At 43.0% G+C, this 20903-nt stretch overlaps 1 protein-coding gene across 1 annotated transcript in view; it reads right to left on the bottom strand.

Annotated features, from left to right (window-relative positions):
- casz1 (castor zinc finger 1) overlaps positions 1-20903 on the bottom strand; it is a 212189-nt gene that overhangs the window by 148350 nt on the left and 42936 nt on the right. Inside the window, exon 3 of the mRNA XM_054745828.2 lies at positions 10207-10287. The gene's annotated coding sequence lies outside the window, so the exon portion shown is untranslated. The remainder of the gene's footprint in view (positions 1-10206; positions 10288-20903) is intronic.

Raw genomic sequence — 20903 nt, 5'->3', positions numbered from 1 at the left:
CAAAAACATTAATTTGTTTATGATGTGCCTCTTACCACTGCTATCAGTGGGCAGCAAACTAATAAGAAATACCTTCCAACTAATCCACCCGCACTGTAATTACAATGCGGTTTTACGTAACCCTCATTTAGTGTCAACAAATCTAGTTTTTAACGCAAAAATGTCCTGCTGTATTTCACAGAAATAGCGTTGTGTTCTGGAGCAGAGAGGTTGGAAGGACCTCGGTGTCTGGGGTGTTCCTCTGCTGCAGTCATCCATTTGTGAAGGAAAATGACGACTTTTAAAAGGACAAGACATCATTAAGAGAATAAGTAGGCTTTCCAGCGGTCTTTTTGCAAAGCCCCCTCCTATTCTTTGGAAGTAATTCCAATGCCTTTATACAGAAGTGGAAGTGCTGAAGAGTGGGAGGGGCGGCAGATTAATGGCCCAGTAACGTCTCAGCCAAAGTACAGAAGTCCTCCTAATAGTGCAAGAAAAAGAAACTTCAGAGAAATGGCCACTTTGGTGATTTAAGAGGTATTTAAGGAGGACTGATTCAAAGTGAGATTCTCTGTAGCCATACTGGATGCTCTTCCAACAAAGATGGATTAATTTTATAATAATAATAATGCATTGAACTTAAATAGCGCTTTTCTAGACACCCAAAGACGCTTTCACACACTCTCACATTCACACACTGCTAGTGATGGTAAGCTACTTGTAGCCACAGCCGCCCTGGGGAGGTCTGACAGAGGCAAGGCTGCCATTTGGCGCCGTCGGCCCCTCTGACCACCACTAACACAGGCAAGTTGGGTGAAGTGTCTTGCCCAAGGACACAACAGCAGGATACCCCTGGTGGGAGCTGGAATCAAACCCATGACCCTCCGATCATGAGGCAACCCGCTCTACCACCTGAGCTACTGCTGCCCATTTTACTGAAATACCACTGAAACCAGAGATGGTCAAATGACGTTTCACTTTAAGTGATGGTGTGTATTTCCCTTGTCGATTGATAATTGCAAGTAAGCGGTATGTTTTGCTGTTCGAGTAAGACCTTACCAACCGATGGTCAATAGAGTCAAAAGTCCTGAGGAGCGCAGTTTTCGATCGAGTACTTCGTCAGATCGTTTAACCTCCACTAAAAGGACAAGCACATCACACTCCCTTTCATCACTGGCACCAAGCAAAGAGGTAAATATGTAAAAAAAAAGGTTTACGAATGGTGCTGATTACAAATTAGAAAATGCGTTTCGTCCTCACTGGCTCCCGTAGAAGGAAACATCGCGTCTAATATGGACCAGAGATTTAGACCTGCTCCCATGTATTTTAGACCTGATTTTTATGGTTATATGTTACAAAGTCATAGCCTAGTTAACTAGAGTTTGGTCTAGTAATGTTCCATTGGAACCTCCACTGGCCCCTAGCAGCATTCTGGCTGGCCAATCACAGCTACCTATCGGGGTTTCAAACCAAAGGAGCACTGTCCACATGGTGAGCCAATCACTCTATTGGCTTTGTGGGCCAAATAAACGCTCTATATGTTTGGTGGGCAGGATGATGCCACAGAGTGGAACAAGGTGGCAATGACTCATTTGCATTTACATAAATTTTGGACTGTTTGGACTTGGGCTTTATTAGAATCAGGAAATCAATTTAAGTCTTTTATTTAGAAAAAGGATGTATTTTCCTTCTTCAACAGCAGATTGCCTTTTTTTATTTTCAACATTTCGAAAGATATTTCAAGAGATTAATGGTAAAAACTACACATTGTCACTTTGAGTGGCACGTCGTCGACAGTAAAAGAAGGAGACAAAAGACGATCAAAAGAAAACAAGCCAAGATTTGCACAATCAAGCTATAAAAAGATGCCTTTGCTATTTGTCCTCATTTGGCTTTCCTTTTCCCTCCCTTCCTGCTCCACCTCTCACCTTTCAGGTTATTGTCACTTAAAAAGCGCCTATAGTCTCTAAGCATGTCATTGTGACGATGATTGCAGGAGCGGCACCACTCCACCCAAATTAAAAATTTGTCACCGGTTCTATTTGATGAGAAAATGACACTCGTGTTGAAATTTCAGATCGATAAGCTGATGGAAATCTCTTTCATATGTGTTGAGGTTCTGCTAAATGTCACATAACCAAGTCCATGAAAAAAAAAGGCAAGACCTTCCCAACAAGTTTAAATAAACCCTGCAGGATAAAGCCGACTCTCCTGGGGGAACCAAAAGCTGCTGGCTTTGAAACAGGAGGGAGGGTATTTTCAGCGGGGCTGCCCAGCATGGGAGATCCTGTATGTCTCACAGCTGAGCTTGTTTTATTGAAAGGTTGTTTGAAAGGCCCTGAACCCAAGACATCAGTGGTCATGTTTGTTTGGCTTAAAAAGAAGCAGCATTCAAAAGCTTTGCTGGGAGGAGCAGCACAGGTAGTCAGAGATGAGACGGGTAAGTCAACTGGAAATAAGTGCTGGGAAAATCTGCTGAAATTAATCAAATGGTCTCAGTACAGCTTCAATTACAATCTGCTACAAATGTGAAGAGCGCCAGCCTAGCTTAACTGTGCTGTGCAAATAAGTGCCCAAACCAGTGCCGTTATCAGGTAATGGAGTGAGTGGAAGAGAGAGGCCCTTTGTGAACTTGACACTCCCATTAAGCCCCTACTGGAAAGTGCAGTATTTGATCAGGAGATGGAAAATTGAGCAAAAATGAACTGAAACCAGATCCCACATGACTTATTTTCCTGTTGGCTCTCCGCTTTAGGTGTCACTCAGACTTAATAAAGCTTTCAGATTTTCATTTTATCACAGAAAATAGACTGGGCAAAAATAAAATCACTTGGTTTCACCTTAATGGAGTAAAGTAATGGGGAGGTGAAACTGACACAACACATTTTGCCCATAGTAATGCCATCAAAATGAAAGCATATTCACTTCTGGAGTTTTCCAGGAATCAATTCAAACTGAATATTGGCCTTTTTTCACTGACTTTATTTCATAATGGTTCCAACAAATGTCACCTCGGGCGATACCAACACGGCTATTTCACCCTATAGAGTTACAGTACTCTCTAACCCACACTGAACCTCCTTCACCAGCCAATAACTCTTATTTTATTTCCGCACTTTATACATTAGAGGTACATTACACCCATTCCATCAGATAGGCTAAGTCCACTTTTACACCCAGGTGTTCCATTCCAAGGTTAGGTCATCTGGATGGCTGTGACCTTTGATGGCTCCATCTTCAATGAAAATTATCCGGTGATCTCCGCATTGACATGCACACAGACGCCCTTGTGCTGCACATTCAGACTACGGTGATAAGAGCAATTCACTGGGGAGACATCATGGAAACATTCATTTGGGACTTATGTATTATAATTAGAATATACGGCCACATTTCATCGCCTTAAATGTGGTAAGGTTCGCATCGGAAGGAGAGGAGCACGAAGCGGCTCGTTTACAACTCTAAGATTTTCCCCGGAATCGGTTCTTTGCAGAGTTTATAGCCAGAGAGTTTGTCATTCCAGTCCTCTTTGGAGAATACTTGGATCGTAAAGATGTAATTAGAACATGTAAAGTGAAAGGAAAACTACAAATCTGGCTCCCACTTGCTCTGGTATGCGATTAATAAGTCTGAAGAAGACAGATGCTAAATTGTGTATGCCCATCAGCGCTGCAACTTTCTGAAGATTTATCAATCATGTAAATCATGAATAAAATATCTCCTTGTTGTGAGAAAATGCTACATCTGTTTGGTATATAATTTACTCCTGGCTGCAAAAAAATAAATAAAAAATAAGCACACAGATCTGACCTAATAAAGCTTGTTTTCACCACAAACCTATCAACTTGAAAGTTGGGGGGCCATCAAAGAATAGATTATTTTTCAAAAAAATATTTGTGTTTTAGGCATTTATTTGACTTTTTTTATTTCCCTACACATATGAATAAATATTTGGAAGGAAATTGTCAAATGAGTGTAAAGGTGTCAGAGGGATCAGGAAGGAGGAGACGGTGGCGGCGGAGGTTGAGCCACCAGGACCGTGGCGTCTCCAGTCGCCCCTGGCGACCATCACGTTGCCATGCTCCGGAACAGACAGGCCTGCTCGCACAACAGATGGAACTAATGATGCGAAACAAAAGAGATCATTTCACCGTGGTCCTCTAGGAAGCCACAGAGCGAGGCTTGGAAGTTTGAATGATGGGATCAGGGGACTTGCACGGGGTTATGTACGGAGAGCTTTTTTTTTTATTTCAGGAGGTGTTGTGGTGAATAGGAAAAAAGGCCTTTGATGTTCTTACAAAAATGTGCCACTGAAAGGGCACAAATGCAACTTTGATTGGAAAGTAAAATCTGAGAAACTGCCATAGATTATTTTTGTTTTTTTGTTATTGTTATTGTTTTATAGTTGATTTGGGTTTTATATAGTCTACTTGCCTATAGGAGTCAATCAATTTATTCAATTCAATCAATATATTTTACTAACAAAAAGAAAACGGTCAATTTACCCAAATCATTGCACGGTCTGTTTATTTATTTTGCTAATTAAATCAGTTAGACTTTAGTTTGTACTTTAGTGTTCCAATTCCTGCTAAATATAAAATATCAGCTGCTGAACAGTCCAAGCTCTTTGTCTGATCCTTCTCTTTATGACGTGCCGTATTCTTTTAATAGGAGATGAGTCCATATGGGTGGCAGGTCAGTGTGTGTGTGTGTGTGTGTGTGTGTGTGTGTGTGTGTGTGTGTGTGTGTGTGTGTGTGTGTGTGTGTGTGTGTGTGTGTGTGTGTGTGTGTGTGTGTGTGTGTGTGTGTGTGTGTGTGTGTTACAGATAACTGCAAATACTTTCATCTTAGAACCTCAAATGATTGAAAAAAAGTAATTGAAACAAAAAGCAACACAACTAAATTGTCCAAATATCTGCTCCCCTTGTGTGTGTTTCAGAGCCATGTGTGTTAATGATGTCCTATTTGAAGTGCATTTATTTTGAATGATTAATTCCATGCTCCCTTCTGTTAAATAAAGGAATAAGTTGTGGTTTTACTTTATTTGGCAGAATAATTTGTTAGCTGCTGCTGCCAATAATTTGGCTCATTTTCCAGAGGACTAGGACATTTTAGCAGTCTGGCGTTGTTAACTTACCCTAGAAAAACTGGATAAAGTTGTTAACAAATCACTAAGTCCTGAAAAGATGAAAACAAGTCAAATTTGAGCTGAGGACATTTGCATATCCTGAGGGACAGGATTAGATTTAGAGGTCGTCTCCTTAGAGTGTGTCCTCAGCAGACATAGATGTAATGTTTCTCTGTAAAGTGCTTTCCAGTGAAGCTTATATGAGCCCAGTTTGTTTTTAAAGTCAGAGAGACAGAGAGGGAGAGAGAGAGATGCCTCCTAAATTCAATATGTGAAATAAAAGTTCATACACCTTGGGATGGGATTTAACCCAGGATGGAGTGGTGTAGAGCCTGGTGCACACCCATCCTCACACGAAGGGGATCGCTGGGAAAAGTTCAGCACCGATACTGACACAAACAGCAGAGCAGGGCCTGTATTAAAGTCAGGTTAGCAAAGATAACACTATCAGCCTGATCCCCATGGGTACCAAATGCCGGGCCTTGCTGACAAATAAAGCTACAGCGTCTTGACTCCTTGGCACATTAGCTCTGATTACAATGACCTTCATTATATCAGGAACCCTTATTACAACACATGGAAGACGTCTCTCCCCTGGGCGAAGAACAGTGGGGGAAGAGGACCGGAAAGCGGTGAGACTCACTTGGAAGGACTGAACTATCAGGAAGAAAGCAGCTTCTTCTGTAGGGTCACAGTTACTACCTGTAAAACCACCCAGCGCTGTGACCGATGTCTAAACACTGCACTTGGACAATCCCAAAAACTCTATGTGGGCAAAGTATTAGTCTTGTCTGCACCATTAGCCATTTTCACAAAACAATGCCATCAATTTGCAGCAACGCCATGGTGGAAACAGGGAAGTGTAGGTTGTTTATAAGTGATCACAGTGTGGCGGTGATGTGGCACAATCGTGTCCTTTTTACAAAAGATTAGAAGACGGTGGCATAAAGGGGGTATGGGGGCGGTCTCTGCACTTCCGCAGACTTCCGTTTAACTTGGACATAACATCTTTTTTGTTGTGACTGAAGCCGCGCTCATTACGTTTTTTTGGACAAGCGGCTCCTAAAGGTGTCTGTCCTCCACGGTCCCCGTGCAGTCTCTGGTGATCTGAGCTCCAGCTCCAACAGAGAGAAGCTCATTGATCGCTGCATTGCTCCAGTTTGCCATCTCAGCTGACTTTGTTCAAACAGCAAAAGTCACAATCCATTTTTACTTTCATTTTTAATTCAGTTGCCGGCCGGAGCTCGGCAGTAACCCTCCACGTCATCATGACACCTCCTTCTATTGCGTAAGGGCACATTCGCTGTTTATAAGGCAAGTGGAAGTGCTAGAAGACAATTACCGCAATATTACTACCAAGTGAGGCAGAATGAATGCCGCCAACCCGTGCTGTGCCATTCCAGCATGGCACGTTTATAAGACACATTGAGGCAGTAATTTTACGCTGATTTGCCAGCATGGTGTGTCTTGTAAAAAGGGCTTTTGAAAACTACAACAATCCACAGCAACACAACAGAAACAAAAGTCTTTAAACATGTTTGTTGCATGATAACTTGTTAAGTTGCTGCCATGTTGTAGTTTTGGAACCAGAGATGTTTGGCCAAAAGTTTGTTGACTTGGTAAAACCAAAGATGATGGAAAAATGTATATTTGAGTGGCAAAACAGCAAGGTACATTTTTTGTAAAATAAGCTAAATTTGTCTACTGGATATAATAATTTAAAGTGCTTTTTTTTATTCAAAACAAAATCCCATTCATTTACAGGTGCTGGCCAGTAAATTAGAATATCATCAAAAGGTTGAAAATATTTCAGTAATTCCATTCAAAACGTGAAACCTGTACATTATATTCATGCAATGCACACAGACCAATGTATTTCCAATGTTCATTACATTTAAATTAGATATTCATAAGTGACAACTAATGAAAACTCCAAATTTGGTATCTCAAAAAATTAGAATATTCTGAAAAGGCTGAATATAGAAGACACCTGCTGCCACTCTAATCAGCTGATTTACTCAAAACACCTGCAAAGGCCTTTAAAAGGTCCCTCAGTCTTGTTTTGAAGGCACCACAATCATGGGGAAGACTTCTGACTTAACAGCTGTCCAAAAGACAATCATTGACACCTTGCACAAGGAGGGCAAGACACAAAAGGTGATTGCTAAAGAAGCTGGCTGTTCGCAGAGCTCTGTGTCCAAGCACATTAACAGACAGGCGAAGGGACGGAAAAAATGTGGTAGAAAAAAGTGTACAAGCTCTAGGGATAACCGCACCCTGCAGAGAATTGTGACGACAAACCCATTCAAAAATGTGGGGGAGATCCACAAAGAGTGGACTGCAGCTGGAGTCAGCGCTTCAAGAACCACCACGAGGAGACTCATGAAAGACATGGGATTCAGGTGTCGCATTCCGTGTGTCAAGCCACTCTTGAACAAGAAACAGCGCAAGAAGCGTCTCGCCTGGGCCAAGGACAAAAAGGACTGGACTGATGCTGAGTGGTCCAAAGTTATGTTTTCTGATGAAAGCAAGTTCTGCATTTCCTTTGGAAATCAAGGACCCAGAGTCTGGAGGAAGAGCGGAGAAGCACAGAATCCACGTTGCATGAGGTCCAGTGTAAAGTTTCCACCGTCAGTGATGGTGTGGGGTGCCATGTCATCTGCCGGTGTTGGCCCACTCTGTTTCCTGAGGTCCAGGGTCAATGCAGCCGTCTACCAGGAAGTTTTAGAGCACTTCATGCTTCCTGCTGCTGACCAACTTTATGGGGATGCAGACTTCACCTTTCAACAGGACTTGGCACCTGCACACAGTGCCAAAACCACCAGCACCTGGTTCAAGGACCATGGTATCCCTGTCCTTGATTGGCCAGCAAACTCGCCTGACCTTAACCCCATAGAAAATCTATGGGGTATTGTGAAGCGGAGGATGCAATACGCTAGACCCAACAATGCAGAGGAGCTGAAGACGACTATCAGAGCAACCTGGGCTCTCATAACACCTGAGCAGTGCCACAGACTGATCGAGTCCATGCCACGCCGCATTACTGCAGTTATTGAGGCAAAAGGAGCCCCGACTAAGTATTGAGTGCTATACATGCACATTCTTTTCATGTTCATTCTTTTCAGTTGGCCAACATTAGAGAAACAAACATTTTTTCATTGGCCTTTAGAATATTCTAATTTTCTGAGATACCAGATTTGATGTTTTCATTGGTTGTCACCTATAAATATCAAAATTAAACGTAATAAACATCGGAAATACATTGGTCTGTGTGCATTGCATGAATATAATGTACAAGTTTCACGTTTTGAATGGAATTACTGAAATATTTTCAACCTTTTGATGATATTCTAATTTACTGGCCAGCACCTGTACATGGAGGACTTAAACTTGTACTGCAACCAGGCACAAGGGGCGGGGTTCTTGTTTTGTTTCAGCTTCCAATTTTACTTTAACTAAAAGGTCGAATTAAGGTTGTAAAACTACAATTTTAAGTAGACACCAGAGGAAAAAACATCATTATTTTCTATCTCTTGTGTGCAGGAGAAGCGGATGAAAATTTTATTAGTCATTTTGGTCCTTTAGGTGCTCCGTATTGATTAAATATTAAACTTTTGGGTTTCAGGTTAAACAACTGATCTGAATCATTGGTCCATATATCCCACCAAAGCATGAAAATCATCCAGGAAATTCTAAATAAAAATGTGGATGTTGAAAATATTTCAACTTTATTATATAATATTGTTAAGAACTAAATATTTAAAACTCTTGTTCGCTCTAGTAGATAAAAAAGTAACATTATCTTTATATTTTGTATGAAAGTTAAAGGGTTGCTGTAAAATAAAATTCTAGTGCAGAAAATAAACTGTTCGTGGAAATCTTCAAAGGCCAATTTTAGACCCTTTTTTATAGTTTTCATTTCCAAAATATTTCTTCACTACCAAAGCATTTCCACATCCCATGCATGAAGCCAAGTCCTGTTTAATATGTAACAGCGTTGTTAACCTCAATTTCCTGCCTCGTCTGCCCCTCCACAGGCCGTACTGTTAGCTTGAGCAAGCTCTTGGCAAACATTAGCGCCGTGGTGGTGACTCTCACTCAGTCTGACCACCCTGCAGACACGGGGTTTTCTCCCACAGCCCCTGCTCATCCCTCCTTCAGGCCCCTGCCGTGCATCTTGCCCTCTCTGTTTGCTGGCAGGTGACTCAGAATAACAGATGTTGGCCTGGGAGCGAGAGAGAAACGCTTCATTGCATTCACTTAGCGCTGCCAACACACCTAACTCGAGATGAGCCGAACCGTGGGGGTTCTGAGGGCCATCCCTTTAGCCAGGGGGAGGAAAGGATGTTTGTTTTTGTGCTGAGATACAGAGAAGAGGGGGAAGACGAGCTTGTAAATCAGCTTGTTTTGGATTAAGGACAAATCGAGGGAATTTAAAAATCAATATTGGAATGAAAATATAAACACTTACGAACCCAAACGGTGTGAGACAAACAGTATTAGTCTCAGACGCTCAATCATATATTTGTCAAAGTGTGATTCCTGAAGAATAAAGGACATAAAAGAGACATAGCCAAGAGTGCACTTAACAGAATCGGAGTTTAAGCCACATTGATCCCCTATGACAGTGTGCAAAAAAAAAAGCAAATAAAAAATGTAACTTAATTATAGATTTATAATGAGCCACTGCACCACTGCCAAAAACAAGTCCCATACCAAGCCAAACAGGCACCTGCTGAATGCTCTCTGCTCATGGGTTTTTATAGCTTAATTAATCTATGCCTTGGGGTATCATGACTCGTACGTGCTGCTTGCGTGTATGTTTTCAGACAATTAAGTTGCTCCAAGAGCCAGAGGTGCAACTCCAACATGGTGCACAGACACCGATACCACACGTCGCATGACACATTTTCTGTGAAAGTCATCTCAATTACCAAATAATTTGTTTCAACACTGAAGAAAACAGGGAAATGATGGCAAACGTGTGAAATGCTCATTTGCATACACGAATCACTGCTTACATAGGATGATCAGACGGAAAGTAACCCCAGTTAAAGTGATTCCAGTTACAGGTGCACAAATGTAAGTTTAAGACTTACCTTCCTGTGGAAACATCTGCACTGAAGCTCAATCTGCTGCAGAAGACTCCGACTGAAGCTCACTCTGCTGCCATCTGATTCCTGTAGATAAACATAAAACAGCTGTTTACTGTCACATGTAGTTTCTTTGAAAGTAGAGATTTAAAGAATTTAACCAGATCGAGCCGAAGATCAGGGTGAGTGTGAAGTCACTGATGTTCAGAGGAGTCACACGAAGTCAGGTCAAAACCAACACATAACTAGAAACGTAAAAAATGTTGCTGTTTCCCCGAAAACATTATTCTCTGTGACCCCACTGAAAAAATTATTTGACCATTTAAGAACGTTTTATGGAGGAAAAATCAATACAATCTTTACAATTTAAGGTTTTAAACCACAAAAACACTTTATAACAGCCATTAATCAATCCATCCATTTTCATTCGCTCATACGGGGTCGGGTCATGGGGGGCAGCAGCCTAGGCAGAGAGGCTCAGACTTCCCTCTCCCCAGCCACTTAGGCCAGCTCCTCCATGGAATCCTAAGGCGTTCCCTGGCCAGGTACATAGTCCCTCCAGTGTGTCCTGGGTCTTCCTTTAGGTCTCCTTCCAGTTAGACATGTCCAGAAAATCTCACCGGGTAGGCATCCAGGAGGCATTCTAACCAGATGCTTGAGCCACCTCAACTGCTTCCTCTTGATGTGGAGAAGCAGCGGGTCTACTCTGAGCCCCTCCCAGATGCATCTCACTTTATCTCTAAGGAAGAGCCCAGCCACCCTGTGGAGAAAACTAATTTCGGCTGCTTGTATCTGCAATCTCGTTCTTTCGGTCACTACCCAAAGCTGGTGACCACAGGTGAGGGTAGGAACGTAGATCGACCGGCTCAGCTCCCTCTTCACCAAGAACGACCGGTACAACGCCTGCATCACTGCAGATGCAGCACCAATCTCACTTTCCATCTTACCCTCACTCATGAACAAGACCCTGAGATACTTGAACTCCTTCACTTGGGGCAGGACCTCATCCCTGTGTCTGCATGTTTACTAAATAATCTAGATGGATACGATTATAACTTATCAATGCAAGATGGAGCGGAAATGACTGGTGACCAAAATGAATTAGGACAAAACTATGAAAATCTCTTGAACTCTAATTACCGGTCTGAATGAGCCTGATAACAATAAAGAAAAAGTATTAAATGTAATAATTATTACCATTGCTAATTACGTTTCCAATTATGTCACTAATGAGAACAGCTTAATTATCAGCACGCTGGATAAATAAGAGTTTTGCTACCTTCCAGTGGTGATGTGGTTACGATACCAAGTCTTCTGACCATAAACACAAAAGAAAAGGTTGTCGACTTGAACAGCAGCACATTGTTTATTTGATTGTAATGAAATATTAATAACATCTTTCTTGAGCCATAATAAATTCAGGTTCTGGAATTTTGCTGTGGCGTCTTGGTTAGATGAAATCATATACCCAGTGGTACCCAGCGGTTCTGAGATCTGCGTTTTTAAAACAGAACATTCAGTTGCAACAAAACTCAGCTTTATTGGTCAGAGTTAGACGCTGCTTATATATTAGCAAATCTTCCTCAAGATCTGGGGTAGTAACCAGAAACTTGTAAACAGTTAGATTTTCTTTCTATGCTTTTAATGAGACTGTTTGTGAGTCGGTCTTTAATTAGCCAGGTTTCTGATTATGATGACCAGCTTTTGAACCCATCTGCTGTACAGATGCTTTTCTGAATCTTGAATGATTTTAACCGATTTAAACGTATAGCAAAGAGCTAAACTGAGAAACTTCATATTGTTAAACCCTCTGGAGGCGGGTGTTGCAGATTTGCAACAGTTAAAACCTACCTGGTTACTCCACAAACGTATTTCATGACTATTTTTTAACTCAGAAGTACCCCTGAAGTTGTTTTTCCTTGTATCAAAACATATTTTGAGCCTAAGAGGGTTAAACATTTTAGAAAAACCTGAAAGTTATGATTCAAGAAGTCAAATTTTCACCATGAAATATGCTTTATTGATTACTGATGGGGAGTTCACTGCCTAGGAAAAATGTTTGATGTTTTATTTTCCCATTAGCACTTTGCAACAGAATAGGGCAGATTTTATTGAATTTTATTTATTTATTTCGGTTTGGCCAACCACCTTTTAGGCTGATCATGTTGAACATTGGCTGATTTAGATTACCAGCTGGTATTTTTAGTATATTTCTAATCTTCCTTTGAAGGGGAACTAGGCAGCTTTCACTTGCTTTTAGCACCGCTTTTGTAGAACTGAAAGCAAAACTAATCTCCTCACTGTGCGTTTGTCTTTTTAACACCTTAATCTAACAGCAGAAATGTATCCCCAGCCTTCCTTAGTGTCTACAGGAGCGATTTCCCACTAAATAAACAAATCAGCTGTGTTCATGTTCTAAAACATGCAGGAATTGTGCTGGAGCCAGACTGCAGCACCAGGTATGTCAGCTTCCTTTTCTCCAAGTCCCAACAGAGCAGCCAGACAGTCTGAAGTGGCAAATGGAATATTCTGGCGACAGGAGGGGATAGGGGCTGGGTGGCCTTTCATTAATCCTGTAAAGGGTCGTTTTAGCACACACTGGCTCAAGAAAATCATTTAAAAATATAAAAAAGTGTCCCTTTAAGTTCCAGAAAGCAGCATCCAGTAATCCTTCAATACTTTGAAAGCTGAATTGTATGAGTTTGAGGGCCTGATTTGGCCTGTGGGCCACCACAGTTGATGACTCGACTGAATTTCCACTCAAAGCTTACTTTGGTAAATTTGAGGGAAGAAAATATTTCAGGTCACATGTCAGAATCTGGCTGTCTCACTCCCAAGAGTCTCCAAATGCTGCTGAAATTTCTCACATTCCTTCAGGGCGTACCTCAAACTCAGGGAGAGCGGAAATGTTGCAGAGAGCCGCGACTGAGTGCCAAATAAAGGAACAATGGATTAGTGTCATATCTTCCTCATGGCTGCCTCCTAATCCGACCATCTGAGGTAAACACATGGATCAGGTGAGGCAACCATCTGAGGCACCTAAGAGGGATCTTCTCCTCCAAGCCCACAGGACGGCTGCTTCTGAGGGCCGAGGAACTTCTCCCTGGGTTTCAGTAACAATGGAGCACATCTACCAGATGTAACAGATTTACGGCACAAAATAATTAACTTTTATGTTTTGCACTTCAAATTGATCTCTATGATATTTTATTTAAATTGTCTCACTCAGAAACTTTGTTTTAAGTTCAAAATCTGAAAATCTGATTCAAGTCTGTATTTTGTTGTGCGTGTTTTGAAAGCGAGTAATAAGGTGATGAGTGTGTGTGTGTGTGTGTGTGTGTGTGTGTGTGTGTGTGTGTGTGTGTGTGTGTGTGTGTGTGTGTGTGTGTGTGTGTGTGTCACTGCCAAGGAATGCTGCCAACTTTAGATTCAAAGTCTCTCCATCTCACCTCAAGAGTTATCCAGAGAGGAGGAGCAAAACCAAACAAAACCAAAGAGAAACATTCATTGTGCAGCTTTTTTATCATCCAGCCCATTATGTAAAAACAGGTTTTGATTTGTTATGGCACGACTGCTTTTCAGTACATTTTTCACATATGATCTCATAATTTCAAGAAAAAATGCACACGCCCATGGAACAGGTACTTATTGTAAAAAGTCAAAATATATACAAGTTTTTCATAAGTAAAGGGGGTATTATTCACTTTCAGGCTTCTATTTCTCACTGGAGGGTAAATCATTTTAAAACATAAAAGCACCCGAACAGCATTTAATACATTTTTTGTTTTAATTACAAACGGATTAATATTTCAGAGACATCTAAACCCTTCTAATACATTTCTGCACAACATAAACATTTAAAATAACAATTAAAATTAAAAAGTAAATAAAGGAGCATGAATAATTTTCTAATTTGCAGTCATTTTTTCTTAATGTCTATTCATTTCTCTTTGACGCCGGAGACGCTTTTTTTTTTTGCAGTATTCTTAAATGTGGTGTTCAAATAAAAACAAAGTGCTCCAGCAGAAAAACTCAGCGATATACCGTAAAAACAACCTCGAGCAGCGCCACTTGTGGAAACCGTGTCAGAACATGTGAATGAGGGACGGTTCTGAAAAGGTGCATATTTTGATTTTAGTGATAAAACAGCAATCAGAGGAGCTGACGCGTGTTAACTGTTCAGTGACTGGAGGGCCTCTGGAAAACTAGGATCCAATCGAGTTTGATGACAGAGCTGCTCAACGGGAGCACACTCTCCTCCAGCTCCCCATCAGTGCTCAGCACAGCTTGTTTTGGCACAATTTACACACTAAAAGGTCAAATCTCAGGTTTTAATAATGCACCTGCTTACAGAGGTTTCATATTTCAGAACTGAGTTCGAACGAGAATCCTGACATTGCCGTATCTTAGGAAAATCTCCCTAAGAGAGAAAAAGTAAAACACTTTACAAAACTGCACTTGTGCATGACAAAAAAAATAGAAAATGAACCAGAATGGTTGGATTTTCTGAGGTTTCTGTTACCCTACATTTGCCTTTGGGCAAAAGAATGAGATTAATTTACTGGGAAAAAAAATACACACACCTTTGTCACGCAATGTGACTATAGAGCAAACAGGTCTTCTAAGTTCATTCCTACAAATCCAACATGAAACGGGCACACCCCAATTATTATTTTGTTATTTTTTTATTTGCAACTGTTTTTCTTTCAAAGTCTGCTATAGTGGATTCAAGGCATGGGGACACTTGTTTATTCAATACATTTGCAGTGGTTTCTGGTAGCAATGGATACCTTGCAGGCCGTACTCGGGGCAAACAAAGCCCAGAATTGCTTTGATTAGCACAAACAAATTGGCAGCAGACAGCAGGATTTGAAGTCTTATTTCCTGATATCTCGCCTCAGATTGGCTAACAGCAACGTGACTCTACCACTGACTTGCAACGTTAATGTTTTGTCTCCACAAATAACACAAGCCTGAAGGAGTTCTGCTGTGTGGTGGAGTTGCTAATGCTAACAGTTAGCTTTTATTATTTGGGACGTTGTCTGCTGATTCTTGGAAACTAGAACAGCCTAGGCTTTCTTTAAATATCAATAAAACAAAGTTTATAGTTTTTTGTAGTAGTAAAAAAAGTGCTGATGCATCAATAAATGAAGGAATTAAGATAGAAAGAGTAAAAGAAGTTAAGTTTTTAGGTGTTATTATCGACGAACACTTATCGTGGAAGTCTCACATAAATTATATTAAAAGGAACATATCTCGAACTATTTTAGTACTAAATAAGACGATGGAATTGTTGAGCATAAAAGCTTTGCATATTCTGTATAACTCGTTAATTCTTCCATTTCTGAAATATTGTATCGAAGTATGGGGAAGTACCTGCAAAACATATATGCATTCAATTGTTCTTTTACAGAAAAGAGCAGTGAGAGTTATTAGTGGAAGTGGATACAGGGATCATACTGATCCAATGTTTTCACAACTAGACCTAATGAAATTTGACAAACTAGTAGAATATAATTTATTAAAACTTATGTACAAAGCGCATAAAGGAATTCTACCAATAAATATTCAAAAGAAATTTGTAAAAAGAGAAAGTAATTATAATATAAAAGGAACTGATATTTTTAAAAAACCAAGATTCCGAACAGCGATAATGGAAAGATGTATCTCAGTTAAAGGTGTCAATTTATGGAATAGACTCAACAGTGAAATAAAACAATCTAAATCATTTTCTGCATTTAAAAAAAATGTGAAACATATCATGATGAAGTAATAAGACCTTAAGTAGGCTGATTGACTTGTTTTGTGTTGGGGTGGGGGTTAGATGAAAGAAATTCTTTGAGTTGAACCGCTAATGTCTTGATGTAAAAAGGGGGCAGATATTATAAGTTTTTGCTTCTTTCTGCTTCTTTTCGTTTATGATTATTTGTGAACCTGAATTTTGATTGATTGAATGAAATAAACAAAACGAACGAACGAACAGCTGATTTTTTTGTAAACCACACCTTTAAAGAACTTGTAAAACTGAAAAAATCTCATGGAAATTATTATTTACATCATTATTATAAAATACATGTGGGTCCTATATAGCGATCAAGTGTTTTATGGTTCATTTAATTCCAGAAAGACATTTAAGCATCAGTACACAGTTTCTATATGTAGCGTCATAAATGTCCCGTTTTTGACCTAAAGGTCATCATCTGCTGCATCTCCTCGAGCAGAGACATAAAGTCTCTGACAGGCTAACCTACATGAGATAGTGGCCAAGGTCTTTCATGCACTCTGCTCATCTGAACTGCTTCACCTCTGTTACAGCTCAAGACGAAGAACTATTTTGATAAACACATAATCAACAACTTTGTTATTACCAATAATAATGTGAGCCCAGTGTTCAATCAATCTGTGAAATGACAATGTTATTACTTGATATTATAATCCTGTGATCAGTAGTATTTTACAGGTAATTATAATCTTGGGCATTTGCACTAGAAACTGTTGACACGTAATGCTAAAGTCACACGACAAATTTCCTTTTGTCTGATCCAATCAGAACCTTCGTTTCTGACGCGAGGCGTGGTTATCTGTGGTGTTTGTATAAACCCTCTTTTGCATGTCAAATTCTGATTCGCCAGTAAACCAAAATATGACAATTATAAAACCTATCCCACACCACCTTTTCTTTAGTTCAAAGCGTTCTAGAGAAGTCTCGGACAGACCATCCGGACTTCCTCTTCAGCCAAAAAGAACCTCGACAAGCTGGATAAAATCTGTTGCAAGTTACATCTGACCGCAACGGTTCCTTCAGAATAAAAGCTGAATCTCACGACCCCTTCAGGGTCTCGGAGACACCAGTGATAACCTGTTGTGACCTGGAAGCATTCCAAGACTAGTTTGGTCGGCACCGCTGCTTTTCTACCGGCTTCGGTTCCAAGGAAGGTCCACGGGGACCTCGGCATTCTGGATCTGAACGGAGGCTTCCCGTGGGTACGGAGACCGACAGATGGCGTTTCATGTGTGTTATAAATCTCCTACTAAAGTTTAGAGCAAAACATTCACTCCCACTCAGAACTAACTGCTTCTCCGGATCCGCTGGTTCTGATAATAACATTCCACGCACACACCATCATCTCACGTCTCACTCCACCTTAGTCCATCAGTACACAGAGTGTTAAAGTTAGTCTTGTTTAAATTGTGTAGAAATTAATTTCTTAACTATTTTAAACCTGACTCTCTTTCTTTCCTTGGAGATAATAAGAAGAGTCACTTAATCCCTGCAATAAAAAGTTCTGATCTTCTGGTTAAAATATTGAATATTGAAACCTTTTATGGTTCATAAGTAAGATGTAAACTACCCATCCTTTACATATATAACTCTAAATTGTTTTATTTCCTTAAGCAAAATCCAGCTATACGATAGTTTCTTGGAAACTAAAATGAAAGAGCCAGAGCCAAATATACTTTTATTAGACCTCTGTTCAAGTTTCAGTTTGACAGGAGCGTGATCTGACAAACACAAATAGTTCAGAATCATTAAAGCAGAACTAATAATCAGTTAAAGCTCAGGAAGAGAGAATGAAATAAATCAAGTGTTCTCTTTTTAATAATTTAACACCCCTGAAAAGGCGATACATCAGAAATAAAGATGCAGAAAACCCAACTCACCTGTCGGCAGCACTTTCTCATTTTTACAGCGACAGCCATAAAGACGTAAGCAAAGATTTTCTGGTGTAAAATTAGTAACTTGAGATCGTTTTTTAACAAATGTGGCTGACAAAAGAGCATTTTAATTTTTCTGTCACAAAAGAAAGTGTCACATTTGAATTTCTTTTTAACTTAACAGGAATTCCATTTATTATTGTTATACTGATGTTTATGTGTCAGACTCGAAGACTGGGTTCGGGAGTAAGAGCTTTTATTAGAGACTGCTGGCTGCAAGCGGTGCTGAAAAGGCTGACGGAAGGATGAGGTCTGAGTTAGAAAGATGGAGGTTTAACTGTCTTAGCTTCTGAATACTCTGATCATGGAACACGGTGGAACGATGACTGAGTGAAGAGCCGGTGTGGCGTCTTCCATATATAGACATGGATGACGCAGGTGCAACGTGGAGGGAATCCCCGCGAGGGGCATGCTGGGTAATGGTCCGAGACAGAAGCCGGTCAGCTGGGAGAGCCCGGCCTGGGGGCTTGGACTCTGACAGGACCCCCCGGTCCAGGGACGGCTCCAGAAGTCCCCGGGCCACCTCGGTGAGCCCAGAAGTCCGAGATGAGGCCAGGGTCCAAGATGGAGCGGGCCGGCTCCCAGGAGCGTTCCTCTGGGACGTAGTCCGCCCAATCCACAAGGTACTGCCAACCCCGACCCCGGCGGCGAGCATCCAGAATGCGCCGGACGGTGTAGATGGGCTCACCGTCAAGGAAGCGGGCCGGCGGAGGCGCCGGAGCCCGAGGCGGCAGGAGTGAGGATTCCACATAAGGTTTGAGCCGGGAGGTGTGGAAGGTGGGATGTATGCGAAGGCTTGTAGGCAGCCGCAGCCGGTACGTGTCTGGGTTGATTACCTTCTGCACGGGGTAGGGTCCGAGGAACCGGGGAGCGAGCTTCCTGGAACCGGCGCGGACCCGGAGGCCTGCCGTGGACACCCAGACCCTGTCCCCAGGAGCATAGGAGGGGCCCGGGCGGTGCCTGCGGAGGTGTTGGTGGGAGTAACGGGCGTTGGCCCGGGTGATGGAGGCCCGCGCCTTGATCCATGCATTTTTGCAGCGCCTCACCAGGGATTGAGCGGCCGGCACCGCGACTTCAGGTTCCTGGTGGGCAAAGACCGGGGGCTGATAGCCATAGCAGACCTCGAAAGGGGACATCTGAGTGGCCGAGGAGGTGTGGAGATTATGAGACAGCTCCGCCCAGAGGAGGTACTTAGGCCACTGCGAGGGCTGCGCCGAAACAAAGCAGCGGAGGTACCGGCCCAACTGTTGGTTTGCCCGCTCCGTTTGACCATTGGTCTGTGGGTGGTAGCCCGAAGACAGACTGACAGAGGCTCCCACTAGATGGCAGAAGGCTTTCCAGAAATGGGCCGTGAACTGGGGACCACGATCCGAGACCACGTCTACCGGGAACCCGTGGAGGCGCACCACGTTCTCCAGAAACAGTTCTGCAGTGCGTCGGGCCGAGGGGAGGCCTGGGAGGGCGATGAAGTGAACAGCCTTGGAAAACCGGTCAGTGACCGTCAGGATGGTGTCGAGGTCGTTGACCGGCGGGAGTCCCGTGACAAAGTCCAGCCCCACATGGGACCAGGGGCGGCTGGGCACCGGAAGAGGTCTGAGGGTGCCAACCGGAGCCTGGGTGGATGCCTTAGAGCGGGCGCAGACGTCACAAGCGCTCGTGTATTCCTTAACATCCCTCTCCATACGTGGCCACCAGAGAGCCCGTTTAAGGAACCTGAGAGTCCGAGAGAAGCCTGCGTGACCAGACAGGCGTGATGAGTGGGCCCAGGACAACGCTTCACTGCGACAGGCCGAGGGGACGTAGAGCCGACCGGCGGGGGTCTCTGGTGGCGCTGGATCACCCTGGAGGGCGTTTTGGATGGCCTCCTCCAACGGCCACCCAAGGTGGGCCACAAAACGGTGCTCCGGGAGGATGGGCGCCGGCTCGGACGTGGGCGCTGAATGGGTGAACTGGCGGGAGAGGGCGTCCGCCTTCTGGTTCTTTGTCCCGGGGCGATAAGCGAGATGGAACTCGTAGGGTTCGAAGAAGAGGGCCCAGCGTGCCTGGCGAGGATTTAACTGCTTGGCGGACCGTATGTGGGTTAGGTTCTGGTGGTCAGTCCAGATGGTGAACGGCTGAGTGGTGCCCAGAAGCCACTGCCTCCATTCCTCCAACGCCCATTTTATGGCTAGCAGTTCACGATCCCCCACGCCGTACTTCTGCTGGGTGGTGGAAAACTTCCTGGAGAAGTAGGCGCAGGGATGTAGCCTGTCGTCGGGGCCGCCTTGGGACAGGATGGCGCCGGCGCCGACATCCGAGGCGTCGACCTCGACCACAAAAGGGACTGCCTGGTCCGGGTGGCGCAGGATAGGAGCCGATGTGAAACGAGCGACTAGGTAGTGGAAGGCCCGAACGGCGTCTGGGGTGAGCCGGAACGGTTGACCAGGAGGGCTCGGTCGGGTGAGAGAAGTGAGAGGTGCTACAATGGTGCTAAAGTCTTTGATAAATCGACGGTAGAAGTTGCAGAAACCCAGAAAACTCTGCAGTTGCTTTAGGCTGGTAGGTAGGGGCCAGTCCTTAACCGCCTGGACTTTCTGAGGGTCCATGGTTAGACCCTGATCTGAGATCAGGTAGCCCAGGAATGAAACTGACCTCTGGTGGAAGGAGCACTTCTCGGGCTTGCAGAACAGGTTGTTGTCCAGGAGCCGGGTCAGGACCGCGCGAACATGGTGGTGGTGTTCAGCCTCTGACTTGGAGTATATCAGGATGTCGTCCAGGTAGGCAAACACCCACCGTCCCAACATGTCACGGAGGACATCATTGATGAAGCGTTGGAAAACGGCGGGGCTATTGCACAGTCCGAAGGGCATGACCTGGTACTCCCAGTGACCGGTGGGGGTGATGAACGCCGTCTTCCACTCATCTCCAGCTTTGATACGGACCAGGTTGTAGGCGCTCCGGAGGTCCAGCTTGGTGAAAATCCGCGCCTGGGAGATGGCATCCAGGGC

The sequence above is a fragment of the Nothobranchius furzeri genome, chromosome 15 (assembly GCF_043380555.1).
Source record: "Nothobranchius furzeri strain GRZ-AD chromosome 15, NfurGRZ-RIMD1, whole genome shotgun sequence".
In the NCBI taxonomy this organism is placed as follows: domain Eukaryota; kingdom Metazoa; phylum Chordata; class Actinopteri; order Cyprinodontiformes; family Nothobranchiidae; genus Nothobranchius; species Nothobranchius furzeri.
Note: the sequence above shows the minus strand (reverse complement) of the source record. Positions and strands in the feature narration are given on the sequence as shown.